We start from the raw sequence: 13,153 nt of genomic DNA on the forward strand, positions 1-13,153 counted from the left end.
ACTTGCACTGAACTGTCAGAGGAACAAGCAGGGTGAGATTCTCATAATTTAGATCATTCATGGAGAAGATACTGCTTCACATGTCATTTGACTGAAGGGTTTGTCTAGTACAAGACTTGTGCATCTTGCTCCACTGGGCATGGCTAAATACACCAAGTTTAGGTTGTTTCACAGCTCATTAACTCCACTTCCTGGCATCTGGCAGACACTGGATAGAGCACCTGTTATTTGTCTCAAAGGATTAAAAGCACAAGAGACAACTCAGTTTCAGCAATCTTTGGGTTACTTTGCTTACATCTTCCTCTTTGCAATGCACACAAAGTGACAGAAGATGCTGTTATTGGTAATTATGTGATTCTTTTGCCTTTTCCACGATGCCATTACTCTTTTAAAAATTACAGAATTTTAGGATTCAGAGATGTTATCAGTTATTGTTAATGACATGTAAAGAAAAGGACCTGAATAATCAAAATACATGTAGTGTAATTAGGGATGTGACAACAGCTTAACTGGGTTTAAAATAAACTGACAGTTGTGTTCCACTTTTTTCCACTTCTGAAGCAAACCATGAGAGGTACTCTCACAGACACTAAAATTTCATAACTTCTGAGACCTGAGGACACAGTTAGAAATTTTGTTCTCCCATTTAATATGGAGAGATTATAATGAACAATTATATGCCACATTTGCTGCAGTTTGCTTTGAAACACTAATTCTTTCATCCTGAATTTGCATTGGTGTTTTAGAACCAAGACTTCTAAAGTCAATTATTTTTGGCTCAAGTAAAGTCCACTTTAAACTTGGACCAGGAGCCAGCCAGGTGTTCTCATCAGAAGTATCTGTGACAATTTTTTTTTCCACCTACAAATGTAATTGAAACTTTTGAATTACTGTGAAAAAATAGAGTTTGCAACATCGTAATCATTCTTCTTCATTCTCAGAGACTAAGAAAGGTGTGTTTACTGTGTTAGAGGTTATTGCCCTCTCTTTAATTTTATTCTGTCATCCATTACCAATGCTCTTGAATTTGTTTATTTGACAAGCTGGTCCAAATCAGAGCAACAGTGCATCTGAATGAAGACATAGAAGCATAAATGAAAAGTTCAGCATTAGAATATAACAACTTTTTCTTCTCAGGACCACAGTTAGGTGATGAAGTGAAAGAGTATTAATCTAATCAATGAGAGTGGCGGTTCTGTAAGTAAGCTAAGCAATGCATGAGATATGCAAAAGTCTCACTAAAAGAATTTCATGTCCCCAGTGACTTGTGTTTTACTCTACACAGTACTTTTCTCTGATGCAGAGTTTTCCCTTGACAGCCTCCCAACACATTTTGGATCCAGACTGAAAAAATGTTCAAATCACAAATATCTGCTGATTCCAGCAGTATGGTGTTAATCAAGTCATAGCTTTAGCTGTCCTTAGCAATGAAACTAATTATAAAGTCTCTTTACATAGCCTCAACTACACACAGGTCTGAACACACAGGAAGTACCACTAAAACCAGTGGGACTATTTGAAGTTGTGTCCCTTCATAAGAGAGAATGATATCTATTCTGAAATATTTTTCTCCTGGTTGAATGGTAAGCAAGAGTTTTGGACAAATCTTTCGCTGATGTGCCTACTGATAGGAGAGACACAGAAACCAAGTATAACATAAGTGTTCCCCTTCTTGAAGTAAAATGAAAACATACACTGAAATTCTCAAACTGCAACCATGTAGCAGACCATAGAGAATCAAAAGCTTTTCTAGTTGGAGAAATCCTGTTTGACCACACAAGAAGCAGAGTTTTTCAGTCAGAAAAGCCATGATGAGCAACTTAAAGCAGCATTTCGAGTTCCACCCAAAAAACATCCACCCATTAGACTACAGATCATAGATTTATTTAAATGCGACAAAACACCTTTTCATAAAGAGTACAATAGGGTAGCCTGAGTTTAACCAGTTCTGCAGTGATGTAAGCAGCAACAGTTTCACTAGGAATTAAAGTTCCTAGTTTCTGGCTAAGAAAAACTACATTTTTAATTACATTAGTCATTTTATCTTAAGAGCATTTAGACACACCAAAATGAACAAAACCTGTTACATGTTGCTCTCCATTGAAAACCAGAAAAGGTGTTACGATTGAGACCTCAAAAGCCTAAATTCATTTTTTTTAAAAAAAAAGAAATTCTAACATCCACACTGGGATGATTCAGATCTGTTGTACACATGACCAGTATGTTACCACAAGTTAATTGGTCTCGGAAATGAATGCATTAGCATAATGAATAAGGGGTTTGTAGGTAATAATATGCATCTAATTATAATGAAAATATATATTGACTGCCAACGCTGACAAAAATAACAAAAACATTGTTCTTGTCACACATATATTAATGTGGAAACCAGCATTTTTTAAGAAAAGTTATATATATTTATTTCTCACTCTATATCAACCATTCAGGTCAATGTTATGATTGCCAGCTTAGTTCATATCCATTCAGATCAGGAGCAGTTAACTAATAATTTAGATGTAACTTATGGCTTAGAATATCATCATGACCTATGAGTTATGTAAATTATTAATGACTGACCCCATTGTCTCAAAAGGGAAGAAACGAGATAAGTCACGCTGAAAGCAGCAGTGTCTTTCTCACTCACTGATGAATAGAACAGTCTTTAAGAAAATGACACAGAATATTGCCAGAAGAAATTAATACCTTTATGTCTTCATTTATGCCTACAATGAAATTCCCCTGGCCTGATAGAAGTCTTTCATAACAACCTTTCAATTGCAGATTTGGAGATGAGTGAAGGCAGTTATGAGACAAAGTGCTAACCAGTACTGAAGTTAAGCCTTAGTTCCAACTCCTTCAGAGCTTTTTAAGACAATTCATTAGATTCTTTTATACTTTTCTGTGACTCCTCCCTTTGTGGCATCAGATCTTGATAACTAAAGATACATAAGCTCTACTAATAGGCTCATAGAATTCATTTTTTTTCCATGAGTCCATGAAACTGAAATATCTTTTAAAATTTCTAGCAGGGCATTCTGGGAAACTCCCATTATGAGACTAATTCTGCAAATATCAAGGTATTGCAGAATTTTGATTTTTTTCTTCAAGGCTTACACACAAGAGAAGACTTTCTTGAAATCAAGAATTTCTTGAAATCTCTTTCTACAAAAGAGAACTTACATTTCTTATTTTACTTACTTAAGGCTCAGAATTTCACTGTGCTACTGTTCTTCTTAACCCAGCAGAGAGTTCTGAGACCCCTCTCTTTTATATGCATATTTTTTTTGAAGAGGAGTAGAAAACTCATTTCTACATATAACCTCTTTCACTTGAAAAGTTGTATTTTGTGCACACAGCAGAGGAAATTTTTTCCATGATTAAGAAGAATTAATCTCTGATATGTTTGAAAAATTTACCCCTCTCCTTTTATCACTAGGATACAAGGCAGCCTTTTTTCCTTGCTGCCTATTGAAATACCCCATAGGCAAAATACAAGTTTAAAAAAATTTGTGCACGTAGCAAATCTGTTTAGAAGCCTTTAAACTTGCAATTAGCAACACATCTGTTATTCAGAGTGGAAAAAAAGGAACAGGGATATAACTGCTGATGACAATAAAGTTACAGTGCATCAGGTGTCTAAGTAGGTTATGGATACTGATAATTGTTGTGAAGCCTTTGTTGAAATTTATGATGTCAAATAATAGCCAGTTCTCCATATGTGTCTCAAGCTGGCATGCTCAACAAAGCTATATTTTGTGAGGGAGGGAACAGAAAGAGTTTCACATAGCAATAACACAGCTCCCCACATTAGCTGTGCTGCTGTTCTGCAGTAAATAGCACATTCTGACAATGATGCATTTTATTCACTTTATTTTCTTAGATTATCTTCTGCACATTGGCAACTATATTTTTTAGCTGATCACGTTATTTTTTTTTCTTCCTTAGGAAGAACCACTCTACAATATTGCATTTAGAGAGCAAATAGAAATATTTAGTAGGAAACCACTCTAATTGCTGTAGATTATTAATGCTGAAGATGTAGGCTTTTTACCAGATCTTCACACTTTAATCCCAATTATTAATTTGGGCACATGTAACATGGCATTAAACTTCTGCAAGTATGCTTACATCCTGGTTTCCTAAAAGGATGTTTCTTTTTTCATGCTACACTCAAGAGAAGTGAGACCAAATAAAATCCTCTGCTGATAGTTCAGAGGTTTGTCCTTTTTAATATTCAACACTTTACTTGGAGGACCCTGAGCAAATATTCTTTATTCCACTCAAAATTTCACTAACAGTCTTACAAATCAGAAAATATTTGGTGTGGGGAGGGCTGGCCTACATACACTGTGTGTGTAAAACAAATTCTATATATCTATATCTCCAGATTCATGCACATTTCATCCAGTAATGATAATTGTTGAATATCAAGGTGTTACTTTTCTGCCAAATGCTGCACACAGGTTATTTCTGACACTTTATTTACAAAACACCCATGTAACAGTGAAGTATTTACATAAGAGCAGCATATAATTAATGAAATTAAGTAAGTAAAATCACTGATTTCTTTAAAATAGGAAGGACTGTTCAATATCTGTAGTGGGTTACCCTTGACTAACAAACACCCACCTAGGCAGTCAATCACTCCCACTTTGTGTATTCTTGAATGCAAAATAATAGGTGGAATCAATGAACAGAAACAGATTTAGGTAGCACTTTCCTACCTGTTACAAAGAAACTCATCAACCATTTCTAATACATATGTTCATTTTTCTTTGCTACATTGAGCAAATTGAAAGAAGTCAGAGTCAGACAAGTACTTTCTTATGGCTATTTTTGCATCAACAATTTTGTTACAAATTTTAAAGGGCTGAATTATTCCTTTCGTAACATTAAATATGGAACTATTTTACCATTTTTATACTATAATAAAGGGAAGAGTATTATCACCTGTCATATCATAATCAAGAGCTTCAGATAAGCTGGAAGAGATAATATCTAATTTTTTATTTTTTGATACTTCTGGGAAAACAATCTTGAAAACATACAACTCCTTCTGAAAAAGAAGTCACAATCTTCGTATTAAGAACATACTAAGGAGAAAGGCATATATACTTGAAGACTTGTTTCATTTTTCCAACTATATTTGGTCTCATACCTTAGAAAACATCCCTCTTCCTACAAGCCTTGGGCCATCACAGCTACAGCACTGTTACCAAGAGATTTAGGAAGCTTTAAATGTAAGTAAATTATTATGATTTCTTAGTAATTTTAAGAACAGCTGAGAACTGAGTAAAGCCTAAGATTTTCTCTTCCCGGAGACACTGTGAAGAAACCAAAGATTCATATGTATTTATCATTCTCGTCTGAGGGCTGGACATTACATTCTGCCATCTGAAATTCTGACTGCCTCACATGAACATACTACCTGAAATCCACTGAACAGGGAGGAAAAGAGCCAAGGCTTAAGGGTCAGTTCACCAATTCCCTGCAAAAAAATAGGTTCTTGCTTTTATTTATTTTTTCCAGTTGTGCAAGGAAAGCAAACTCCACTCAAGAGAAGCAATATTCTGTAGTTCCTATATGTAAGACAGAAAACTCAGGAGACCTTTTTTAGTTCTTGTATGTAAGACTAAAATAAATGGATGCATTATTCAGCCACTGTTTTCCATTAGTCAGAAAACTAAGTGCTACAGCTTTGGCAGTCAGATGCTCAGGCAACTCCAACTCAGTTCTTGAGGGGTCTCATGACCTTCAATGGGCTCTGAGTTCAAATGAGGAATGGTTCAAATCCACCTGTTTTCTGAAAGGGAAACAAAGACCTCAGTCCTGTTCACATTCAAGGTAATGGGAAGGCCACCACAGGTGATATTGGAATATATGTTAGACCTCATTAAAGAAGGGAGAAAGGGGGTAATATAGGACAGGGGTAACCTCCACAGGGACCCCTTTTAACTCTAGTCTGACTTCAGTCAGAACAGTGATACACTGGTGTCATTACACAGCCAAAATATCTTTGCTTAGACACAAGGATATATGCTCTAAGTACATATAGCAATATGAAAAGTCTGACTAGACATAAAAACTAATAACTAAATCCCTGTCCCTCATCTAATGAAAATCATGTAATTTAACTTTAACTAGTGACTGGAAGAAAAGGAAATATTCTACTTACAGCAAGACTTTTTCAGCCTGTATTGATACTTGAGTGTAACATTATATCACAGACTAATGATGGAGTAAGTGAGCAAACTTGCACAGGAAATGCAACAAAAATTCCTCAGCTGAATATAAAGTGAGAAGCACCACCATCAACACTGTCAGAATCCCTTCTGGTGAGAACCTGGGCTGACTCCTTCATGCAGCTCTAGGGGCCTAGAAGACATTTAGGCTTAAAGAAGCACCTCCAAATCATGTCAGTCTCCCAAGTGAATTCACTATTCTTGTTTGAAGTCAAATTCCCAGTCTCCTACTCCACTAAGAATTACAAGTAGTATTTATCAAGCCTACAGCTAAGACTGCAGCTGACAGATTGCTGTCAGTGCACTGTATCCATTATGCACGAAATTCAATGTTTTTTTGACTGCTGCCCTATTTTCTGCCCTTAAGCCCATAGTTTTATTCTGTTTGACTCCTCCAAACTCTGCTAGGCTGAACACAAAACACAATAGCACACACAGCATGCAGAACTCACAAAACTCTTGCTTCACTGCTACTATAGTGTCTGTTTATGACTGTCTTTGTTTCATAAATTTCTAAACTTTAAAAAAATTATTTTTATGACAACGAAGTGTGAAGGCTACAAAGCCTCCTTCTGTGGGGGAAAAAGAAAGAAAAAAAAGTTAATTGCTACCACAAAACAAACAAACAAACAAACAAACAAAACACAAAAACCAATAAAACAAAGCAAAGCCAAAACCCCCCAACAAATTCAAGGGGCCTAAGCATCACTGCAAATGGAAAAAAAGCAGTCAGTTCATATAAATCTCCCATGGTTATTCAAACCTTTATATATTGAATTTTAATCTTCATTTAAAACTAAAACTAAAACAAAGCCATCAGGGAGCCAGTGGTCAGACATTAACATACTAATTGTCAGTGGTGTTGCTGATCTCAGTGACAAAGCTAACACTGCAGGGTAACTCAGTGAAGAGATGAGTAGATGTGTCTTGTTCAAACGTCTTCCCCCTCAGTGACCCAGAACATGCTGGAGAAGTCACAATTGTATAGTGGTCCATAATAAAGTCAGGCGTTCAGATGAAATTTAACGAAAAATTGTGCTTTTAGCATACAAGATTCTCTCTTAAAAGTGCACGTCACACTGTACTCTTTATACAGCACTGGCTGCTCACTTTTGTTACCCTTCTCATATTGTTGACATTTATGATTATACCGTCATGGATGAATGAGAAATTAAAAGTTGATGCAAAACTTTAAAGAATTCAAGTTATCAGAGTAGCATAGATTATGCTCTTTGGGTTTCCTTCAGCTTTATAATTACTGCATATCAGATGATAAGCAAGAACTAGAACATTAATTTTTCCTGGTAACTTAATAATTATCAGCAAAAAGTTAATAATTTCATTAATTCCTCAGGAAAGTATCTACATTAAAGTTACTAATGTTTCCATCACTTCTGTAACCTCTTGATCTTTTTCTTACCTGGCACCATCAACCTTGCAAGCTACATTGAACTAGGGGGCATGTTCACGGTCAGGTATTGCTGCTGCGATTTGGGAATTAAATCAGTAGTGAAGCAGTAAACTTCAATTTTAGATTTAGTCTATAATATTGTGTCATGGTTGTAATTAGCAAATTACAACAGGACTCCTGTGGGAATCACATATTACAGCTATGTGATTACTCAATTTGTTCACTCACAATTAATATTATTACACTAAACATAAAAGGAAATGATTAATGATTTATCTACCAATTACTTAATACAGCTGGTAATAATGCAGGATAGAAAGTAAATTCATCTATGTGCTTGGAAACTAGTTTACGTAATTGGGGAAAATACACCAGTGCTGATAAATTTTCTGTGAAAATGAAACAAAAATAATTGTCTTTCAAGGAATAGTAAATAAATAGAGATATTATGTCACATTATTTCAAATATATTTGTAAAAATATTTGCATATAAGAAAAAAATTATGAAAGGTTCCTCTTGGACTTTTCAGGCTCCTAATACACTTCGTACACCAAATTTCTGTCTTGCAAAAGGAAAAAACAGAAAATTATAATGAGGTGTAGCAATAGGCCTGTTTATGTATTAAATAACGTAACCTCACTGTTTTTCCAGTACAGATTTGACTTTCAAGTATGTAGACGGTAAGAAATAAGATAGGTGTATTTTGTATCATTTGTTCCTAGGTAAATTTGTGTAGTTTTAGGGGCCTTAACAGAAGATGACAAAAGTCATTACATCAAGGTTGCATTGTTTTTCTCATGAAAAAAAAAAAGTTCTGTCATTTCTCTACTGAACGCTCTTTTAAGGATGAGTTAAAGACTAGAGGACAATTTTGTGTTCTTTCTGACTAACATGTCCATTAACTTATTGTAGAAGGAAGTCAGACCTGGTAGACTTTTTAACTCAGGAAATTCTCCTTCCTGGCCATGCAGAGATGACTTGGGTCCCTCTCAGCCCTTGGGGTATCTGCAATCCAAGACTCATGGTTGCAAAGGCTCCCTGTGGCCAGGTCTAGTCAGCAGTGAGGTGGAGAACACACTTCTGGTACACACACACACAGACCAGGATGTAAACTCACTAGTGGTCTCATATGTGTATGAAACATATACAAGTGGTTTCATATATGTGCCTACCCTCTTCAGATTTATGGGCACACCCACTTCCATACACTCTTTGTATATTATCACACATCTTTGCCCAGATTCCAGATGCCTCACGCACTCACTGGGTCGTATTCTGAGACCCTTAGTCTTTCCAGGTTCTGGCATCCTCTTACCACATGCTAGTCCAGGCTGAAGTCTACTGGTGTTCCACACCCTCACACACACAATATGGTTTCCATCGGTAGCTGCCTCCTAGACCTATGCACTCCTCAGACCCACAGTTTCTCTCTCCAGTGGCTGGCACTCAGAGCACTCATCCTACTTACTGACTAGCCTCTTTTGAAGGTCACAAGTAGTTCACACACTCATATTCAGAAAGGAGTGCACTCATACACAAATTAGAAATAAAATGTAATAAGGACAGGGCTTGACCAGAGAAGTTTACCAGCCATCAAGTTATTTGCATTCAATTAGCCTTTCCCCACTGTGCTGACTTTTGTTGCACCTGTACTGCAATTTGATGCCTCAGAGATTATGTTTGCTGAGGGTCTGCTGACCTTGCCATATCTCACTTCTCAAAGATCCCCAATTGACCCCCTAATTATTTATGAGATTTACCTGTCTCTCACCTCCCTGCCCTGTAACTATATATGAAATCTGACCATTATTCACAGCACAACCCATAACACTTGTCAGCTTCTCCCTCTGTTATCTGTCATATCCAGCAATTTCTCAAGCCATGTCCAGCAGTTTCTCATGGTGAGTTTAGTTAGTTAAACCCCAGGCTGTGTCCTAACACATGCCTGTGTACCTATATTGTGTCCACTCTTCACAAGAATTTCACTTTGTGTTTGTCCACTGAGATGAATTAAGAATGTACCTTTTTTGCTGCAGGTCAGAAGGCAGACAGACTGGATTAAACAGTTTTAACACTTACTGCTCAACATCGGAGACTTTTTTTCAGCCTCAACAGAAAGTCCTGCTTGTGCTGCATGAGTCATTTAAGAGAAAAAACACTTTCATCAGTAGGGCACAAATGCTCATTCTGCCAACCACCAGGGCACAGAAAAAGGGAATAAGCCAGAAATAAGCTGAATATGCAAGTGCAGATAAGAGGGAAGATCTGAACCTTTTATTTACCTCTGTTTCTTAAATATCGAACACATAATTGTTAGCACATAAGAGATGAATTATTAAACAGTACATCTTCTCAAGAGACCTTCATATTCTCTTTTTATGGGAATATTTTAATTTGGAAATTGTATTCAGAATATGAAAGTGATGCTGGCTGTAGGCAATAGGAGAAACAGATCAAAATTTGTGTATGATTAGGGATCTAAGTTCCCAGAATGGATGGACAGTCTTCTGAAATATCAGCATATAAATCGAAATCAAACGGTGCAAATATATTAAATAATGCATAGGAGAGAGTGTAGAAATAATATCAACATCCTGAATGTATGCCTTACATTTTAAAAAAATAGACATCATGCTTATGCTTATACTACAGCAGTAGAAACACTGTACCAAGTTATTTTGTTAAAAAACCAAACAAAAAACAAACAAAACAAAACCAATACTAGATAATTAGAAGCTTATATGATCAGTCCACATTTTGAGTTCAAGATAAGTTTGGAACACAATTAAAGATTTTTTTTTTTTTTTTGCTAGTAGTGTCATCTGGCAAGAATTTTCACTGAAAAGGTATTGATGCCTTGTCTAGCCTTTCTTATTGCTAATTTGAAATGCCATCTATGATTTAATTGTCTGTGTATACAGATTTAAGACCTTCTTTAAGTAAGGCTTTTTGGCTTTAGCCTAAAAAAATAAAACCTTCATTTTACCTAAATCAGAATATGTTGAAGAAATTCACACTTTTTTCAATGTTATTGATATTTTTTCTGTTAATCATTCAGATTTGAGTTACTACTAGTGAAAAACAAAATAATTAAAGCTGCTATTGCTATAGTGTTAAAAAACCTGTGCCACAAAAGCACCGATGTGACATTAAAACCAAAGGAAAATTACTATGGAGCTCACTAGACAATAATACAAAAAATGTTCATCATTAGATACATATAGAATATATCTTACATATGAAAATGTCAGTGAATGCTGCTTACCCTTAATGATCCTGAAATTACATATGTGTGTGTGTGTGTGTGTGTGTGTAGAAGAGAAAAAAAGTTTTTTTCCTAACTACTACCATAATTTCAAGTAATATCAATACTTTCAGAAAAGGATGTTGGATGAAAATATTATTTACCTGACACTGATGGGCCTTTATGACAGTGTTTTTCAATGCATATAAAGCTCCAGTTGTGTACTTCATTGAGCCCCATTCTTGTAAAACAGATCCAGCAAGAGAATTTATTTCAGCCAAGGGACACTGGTTAAGTCTATAATTATTTATGTAGAGGATGGTGTTATTTGCTGTGATTTTAACTCTCTTTGCCTAAACCCCACTGATGGATCAAATTAAAGGGAGGAGCATATGCAGAAAGGGAAAGAGTTTGTAGGAAGGGTTCAGTCCACTAAAGCAACAGAAAAATGAAAAAAATAAAACCCAAACCCAGATTTGAGTAGATGTAAAAATATGTAAGTTTTGGAGATTTTGCTGGCCTGATCTCTTGTGCTGTATTTATCTGGCACATTGCACCACATCAGCATTTTAGTTAGTGTCTGCAACTATTAGAAAGCCACATCATGTTTCTAAGGCAATCAATACTGTAGAATAGTCTATTAACTTCAATGTATTACAAGTCTTCAGCAAACTAACTGGATTTTTTTTCCTCTATATTTTATGGTTAGTCTTATATATTTATCATTATTCCTCCCCGGTTTAAAGTTACTAGCAAGCCCATGTGCTGTTTTCTCTGAACGAACCATGTCCAGAAAAATGTAAGAAACCCCCAACAAACAAATAAAAAAATGCATATTTTTAGAAATAAATGCTGGTGCAATGTTTTAATGATGCTGGAAATTCTTCTTAGTTGCTTAGCAATTTTTTCAGTTCTCTCTGAACTCCATTCTTGGAGCTGTGATGATGACCCTGCACCTGTCTATGGAACTGCAGATGGCTGGTGTAACACAGGCTATTGACTCCAAAACAGGAAGGAGGAGGAGAACCAGATTGCTTGTGAGATGCACACACGTTTCCAAAATGCTAATTATACGTTCCCCAACATATTATGAAGGCTTGTGCATTTACAACTGGGATTCATCTTCACACATCATTGAAGTCCTAATGTATACCTTTGGTGAAGGAGGGAAATCTGGTCAGAAATTAGACACTTTTAATTGTACACAAAATGACTTGCTGTGTTATTCAGAAGTAAATTCAGCTTCTTTCAGTGAAAGAATACGAGAAGGAAAAACAACCTATAGAGGAACTTAAATAATGACTCAAGTAAGTGTTTATTTTTTGTAGTAATGAAACTGAACCCCTAAGGATACATAAATCAAAAATACCATCTTTAACTTTTAAACGTACCAACTAACTTATCTAAAGCTAAAGGCTATGTTGAAATGTAAGGCTCTTTCATGGAAACTGTGGGTTCAGTTTCTTTCACTACCTTTCCAGTAAATGGAAACGATGGAAAGCTTAGGTCTAGGGGCACTAAATTAGCAATTTCATCTTACTTGAAGCAAAAAATATATCACCTGCATGATCCACTGAAACATGTCCAACATTAAAGACAATATCCACATTAGAGGAAACAGATGGTTCATGTGCGTGCTGACCCCACACTGAGATAAGAAACACAGATATTGCTCCCCGTTTGAGGAAGGGAAATCCAGGGGTGTAAACTGTGACCTCTAAATGACTTGTTCAACTGCCTAATCTAGAAAACTTGGAGACCATGAGATTCAGGTGTCCAATTACTTGTATGTGAAAATACACCACATCATCATTTGATGTAATCAGATATTTAGGCCACATAAACCACTTTAAGTGACAATACAAGGGGAAAAAAGACATTTAATTTAAAGCAGCTTGACTTTAACAGTAAATAATGCAGGGGGAAAATGCAGAACAGAAGTTGTTATTTGCATTAAATTTATGTTTTTATTTATCATGTCTAAATTTATTTTGGTAAACTTTCTAATCTTCTGTTTACAAAATATTTTTAATATTATAAAAATAGTGAGTATAAAGATAAAATTAACAACAAACTTAATTCCAGTCTTATCATGATTTTTTTTTTTATCTTGTACCAAGGAACAAATAGAATATTTGTATCTTAAAAATAATTTTTAACTCTACTTTTGCTGGTATTGCACACTTTCTCATATATACAGAGTAATAGTTCATGGAATATCATAAAGACTACATAGAACACTCATTCCATGAAAA

Source organism: Empidonax traillii, unplaced genomic scaffold, assembly GCF_003031625.1.
Source record: "Empidonax traillii isolate 1590-97213 ecotype Southwest subspecies unplaced genomic scaffold, ASM303162v1 scaffold1:size7828297, whole genome shotgun sequence".
Classification (NCBI taxonomy): domain Eukaryota; kingdom Metazoa; phylum Chordata; class Aves; order Passeriformes; family Tyrannidae; genus Empidonax; species Empidonax traillii.